Source organism: Aptenodytes patagonicus, chromosome 7 (genome assembly GCF_965638725.1).
Source record: "Aptenodytes patagonicus chromosome 7, bAptPat1.pri.cur, whole genome shotgun sequence".
Lineage (NCBI taxonomy): Eukaryota > Metazoa > Chordata > Aves > Sphenisciformes > Spheniscidae > Aptenodytes > Aptenodytes patagonicus.
The window spans coordinates 2,629,209-2,635,289 of NC_134955.1; positions in this window are offsets into that span (position 1 = coordinate 2,629,209).

Consider the following 6,081-nt stretch of genomic DNA (forward strand, 5'->3'; position numbering starts at 1 on the left):
CACAGCTGCTGTTATTTATTCTGCTCTTCTAATAACGAGAAAACCCATATTTAAAGACACTTCTGTGGAAAAGGCAGTTGCAGTTTTAGCATCTTAAATTTGTTTTGGTATATATACCTAATGTTATGCTTTAAAACAAGGGATAAAGAGGCATTCATTTCCCCTTCCTAGGCTCAAACATTTTTTTGAAGTACTAAGTAAGTTTAACTTGTGTTTTCCCTAGCTGAAGCAAGTTTACCTGCTTTCTGTCGAAAAGCAGCAGACGGTAGCGTCTAAGAAAAATCCTAATTCTTCTCTGCAGCAGAAGAGACAGCGAGGGTTAAAGCAGCTATTAACCTGGCGGTATTCAAGCAGTCCTCAAAGCTAACATCTGATTCACTCCCTCCCAAATGCTAACACATAAAATGTGAAAAAGCAGGTACACACTTTCTTTCCGAGTCACCTCAGAACCCGAAAGGCTAAAATGGCTCTGGCCGGTGCACCGTGCCTGGTGCTTCGCTGTGGCAGTAGCGGGATTCATGTCAGAGCGAAGAGCATTTAAGAACACTCTGACAGCCGCACGCAACAGTACAGGAAGCAAGGGCATTTATTTATCTATGAGGTAAGAAGTATACAGGTTTAATTCTGCTGTGCCAGCAAGAATTTGACCCAGAAATATCTCGGTGTTTACCCCATAAATCTTGCAGACCCCTACCGTGTTTGGGGATAATGGCTGAGCTGTAACTCTGAATTTGGTGCTACCTCTGCAGGACTCAAATACTTTCTTAGGCCGCTAAGCACATTTCAGGGGAAACCATTAATAGGGCCAGAACCCGTACTTGGCTGCTGAGAATCTCTTCGTAATTGTTTCTTTTGTTGAATTTCCCACCACACATCTAAACAAAGGGAACTGTGCAGTGTATCTCTCTGGCGTAGCAAGACTTGCAGTCCAGTTCTATAATAAGTTACCGTCACAAGCATTTCTTAGCATTTGATTTACATCGTCCGAGAGAAGCCTGCTGGGAATGATGCATGAGGGATGCTTTCTCTTGCGTTGTGCCATTACACCAGCACACTTAGAAACCCACCAGTACAAACACCGACTTGCTCTCAAGGATCATGGAATACAAGCACCTGAATTCCCTTTGGAGCACTTTAAAAAGTAGATGAAATAGAAATTTCTTACGAAACTAGTTGCATACCACCTCTATTTTATACAGCGCCGCCCCTGGAGTCCTAGAAAGTAATGTAGCAGAGTTTGCCCAGCTTTGGGGAAGCACAAAACTTTGCTGGCCATAATTGTATCGTTTCATGGAACAGAGGAAATAAATAGAGCTCACACATCTGCCTGAACATGCTTGATGACTTACTTTCAGACTAAATGAAAACCTTTTTGCTTTACAATAAGCCTTTGCACAGCAGGCAAGCGCTGGCTAATGTAGCACTGCTACTAACTGGCCCTTTGCCCTCACCAAATGCTGCCCAAGCAACCAGACATTGCTTCCTGCACCTGCCATAACAGAGAGCGCCAAGGAGACACAAGAGGGAAAAAGAGGAGAGTGGCGACTCCCTTGAGGAACAGGGGCAGCAAGCTGCTGTCGCCACTGCCTGCGGCAGAGAAGAGGACTCAAAAGCTAGATTTGCCTCCCCAAAGGGCAGTTTTGAGTATAAGGGATCCATTAATCCACAGCAAAGAAAATAGAATATTGCGCTCAGCACTATTTGCTCAAGCAAAAGAGAGGCAGAAAAAAAGGTTGCTGTCATATGATGAAAAAAAATCACAGCACAGCAGGGAAAAAGGCCTTGCTGGCAGCAACACCCAGCCCTAGAGCTGGAGTCATTTCAGTGCTGTCCATTTTCCTACTGTTGGCAACTAGAAAACGAGCAGGCCAGTTCACAACGGCTCGGCTAGAGTACTACCCTCGCGCACAGGGCGGTCAAAGCTCATGGCTTCGCATACGCACTCACTGGATGGGCAGCTTACTAGACCGAGCACAGGATTTCACCCAGCACTCTGGTCTCCACATTCAGCTCAGGCAGGAGAAGGCGACCCGTGGCCCTCGCCACCTCTCTCCATCCTCAGCCTTCACGCGCCTGCTAACAGAAAGCAGTTGTTAGAAAACGCACGCCACGAGGTGCGTGTAGTTTTGAGCCCTTACCAAGAGACAGGCTCGTGATTCAGAGACTACACAGGGAAGGAGTAGTGACACAGTCAAACAAAAATCCAGCTGTGGAAGCAAAAAAACTCCCAAGGCAGTATCACGATGGCCAAATGGAAAAGACACACTCCCTCCTGCCCCTTCTACGCATTGCCCTTATCTACTACACCAACCTTTGCTTTCCAGACAGCTCACTTCACCCTCCCACAGCTGTGGGAGTCAAGACCCCTCCTGAAAGCACAGCCAGCTCGCAGCAGCAGGGAAGATCCTCAGCTTCACTGGTTTTACTTCCTCCCAGATACCTCGCAGAGGTCAGCTCACTCCAGCTGTCAAAATAGCTCACGGGTCTCCAAGCAAGCAGGATGATTCCACTGACAACTAGGTCACATCTACCCACCACCTGCAGAGAGCTGCTCGGCTATACGTGGCTTTCCCATTTTCCTCCAATTAGCCACAGTACTCCATCACTGCAGGCAAACAAGCTCACTTGGGCACAGGAGAGGAGGAGAGAACGAACCTGCAGCAACGTGACAGATCGGCGATCCAGGGAGCACTGAAAGGCGGCCATAAGCTGACCTGGTAGGTTTAAAACAGGGCCCAAGACACTAACACATGTGGTTACAGGGCTGTGCAAAGACCTGGCCGCCCGACTAGGAAAGGAGGAGGCACGGACAGCTGAGCTGCCTTTGCCTGCTGTTAAATGCGTGCGCTGCAATTAGCAGTACAGCAGGCTCCTTCAAGCATGCACAGCCCCATCTGCAGGGGATCCCGGTACACCAGGAACCTGCTCTAGTCAGAGGGAAACTTCGGCTCAAAACCAACCCGACCCTGAAATGCAAAGATACGGAACTTGCTCTCTTCTCAGCTCCTACGTTGCATGGCATTTTTAGGGCACTTCTGGCTACAGAAAGACACGCGTTCTTGCTTTGTTGTTGGATTGCGTTCAACTAGCCCTTACTCTAGCTGGAATTTTAACCCAGCTTGACTGATGGAAAGCACAGACAGGGGAAAATGTGGTTTGACTAGACTTGTTAAAAAAATAAAAATAAAAATCCACATCTCTCACTCATTTTAGTATCTGAGGGCTTTTTTCCACTTTACAGTTCAAAAAGCAATAGACAGGCCGAGGAATCCAAAAAGCTGCCAGGAATCATAAAAAGTACACGGAAAACCTGAAAAAGAACGGTTCAACTGAATACACACGTTTTCTGTAGGAATAGCAAAATTCTCCTCAAATACAACTCCCACTCAGAAATGGAGGGGCACACACGCAGCTCAAATCCTCCAAGTCTTTTACAGCAAGTACAGTACACCCAGCTCACAGACAACAGAGCAAGAATTACTACAGCCTACAGAAAGCAGTGGAGGCAGCTCTAGAAAGACATCAGCTAAATAGTAAAATCCTAGTGTGCTTGAAGAATCCAGTTTAATTTTGCCTACTATCTTCCACCTTGATTTACAGGCAGTTTACAAGAAGCCGTGCTGGACTACAGCTATTTCCATAGATCAGCTCCTACCTAGCCCGTCGTCATGAATGCTTCCAACGTACTTTCCCCAAGACAGTGCCAGTAAGTCAGGTGTCAAAGTTTTTATGACTGCTGCCTACTAGCATGAGACCGTATTTCCCGAAACAGCCAGAAGCCTCAGTCTGACTAAAGGCTTATGCAGTAACCGGCTTCGTCACAGCCACGTGCAGATGGGGATCCCCTGGGCTGTGCAGGTCGCAGCTTTGGCATAGTCCCAGCAGAAGGAGAGGACAGTCAAATTCATACACCGTTTCATAGCCATTTAGCACGGCCTTCTAAATAAACAGAAACTTTTGACATATTTTTCATATAAATAGGAACTGTTTTTGAACTTCTTGGCCATTTGATCCTCAGCTTAGCCATTAAAAAACACAAACCAATTTCTGAGCCCTAACAGCACATGGGTGTTCTATAATAAAACTTTTCTTAAAACCTTAGTTTTGAGCCTATTAGTAGAACTCGAGCTTAACAGCCCTCCTGAGACACGCATTGTAATTTGCACCACTTCTACGTTTTAAGGAAGTTCAGTCGGCATTTTCTTAGCACAAGAAGTAACGTGCAATAAAAAAAAGCCTTCTGATACTGTCACCTATTAGACAGTAAGACCCAGAGCAAGTAAAACACTACCACCTGGGTGAACAAATCCAGCAATCTGCATAGGTTAGAGAATCTGAAATAATTACTGCTGCTTTATTAGTGCCAAGTTTCAACACGCTTTAAAAGGACTCTAGAAGTGTTTAAAGCTTTGACTTGCAGCCTGTTAAACCATAGCTGAATCTCGCCAAGCACAGCACGTGAAGCGGGCAAGCCAAAGATATTCAGTCAGCAACCATTTGATACCAGTTCCTTACCTGACACCACTTCAAACACTTCTTTGTCATCCCTTCCTCAAATGGCTAAAGGATGTGACTGGCTCAGGACAATCCATAAAAAAGCCTTTTACTACAATAACCATCCCTCAGACAAACGTGACCAACTCGAGAGGTTTCTGCATTGAGCTAAGCAAGACATTGGAAAACCGCAGTCCTTCAGGTATCCATGGGAAATGTGTTTTTGATGCTGCAGAGCCCCTGCGCTAGAGAACAGCCTCCAGGCCCAGCCGTCCAGCCACACTACTCCTGTTTGTCAGGACTGCTCTCCTCTCACCCGGCCACAGTGTCCCCTGAAAGGGCTCCAGCACTAGCTGCAGCCCCTCCTGCCCCAGCCTGCTGTAAAACATCCCCTGCGGTACAACCTGGTTCTTCGTCTCTCAGGACCAAGTCAGGCACAGACAGCATCCAGACAGCAGCACGTCCAGCAGGCCCCATCCCCCCGAGCAAGGGGTTGTAGCTCTTCACCCCTCTCCCAGCAGGGCCGCTGCTTACCCTATTTTTAACAAGAACAGCAGCAAAACCAGAGAGTTTGCACTCACCTTTTCTTCTGAGGATTTCCTGGGCAGCTGTGAAGAGCCTCACGCTTCTCGCCTTCTGCGTCTCCTCCTTTCACAACTTCTTTAGAGCTGGTTCAGGGCAGCCGGCCACCACCTCATCCCTGCAGGCTGCCAGTGCTGCTCTTTCACACAGACGGGTGATAACAGGGCCCCTCATCCAGCCTTTAAGGGCTGCAGCTGCAGATCTCCCTTCTCAGGACTCAGCTGCGCCCCCCCGCAACATGGGGGATGTGCCCTTGCCACCAACCCTCACATAGTGGCCTGCTAACCAAAGGTACACACAGGCTGTGCTATGCAAGGCCCATGCTTAATATAGATGCTTCATAAAACAGCCTCGTAGAGAAGAAATACTCTCTTTACCTAGGAAGAAACTGTTTCTTCAAGGATTTGCTGGAAAAAGGAGCTGTGAGATCTACAAGTAAATATAATGCAGCTGTGTATCAGCTGTAGGTAACTCTCTCTGTTCCAAACCTCTAGGGTGTGAAGCTGGAACATCGAGACAATGCACCAGGGCACTCAGGTTTGGGACAGGGACATTCTGTGTCAAAGGTTTGCCCTGGTTTTGAAGCCTCTGGAGTCTTGACAGGCACCGGACCTAGAGTATGCCGTCACAGAAAGTCCCAGCTCCAGACCTGTACGTATTTATTGCCAGTAGCAGAGCTGGGGAGTTCAGTGGCTTGCCTGCTCAGCTGGCCCCCGAGCTCAAAGAGAAGATCACTAAGACCAGGTGTCAGTATGATAGTGCCGATTTCCTGGCAACCTTAACACAAAACTTTCCAAGCCAAGCAGCAGCTCTAGGTCAGCAGATAGCAGGGAGATGGAATGGCCAAAGCAGCTTCCCCAGCACCTGTTAATCATGCTACCCTGCTTGAGAACTAGGAAATGTAAATTACTGAGCTATGGGAATGTTGAGACCTTGTGAGCAAGTGTGAATGCAAAAGAGCAGCCTTTATTACAGCTGCTTGAGGGGCACAATAAGCAGGAACTA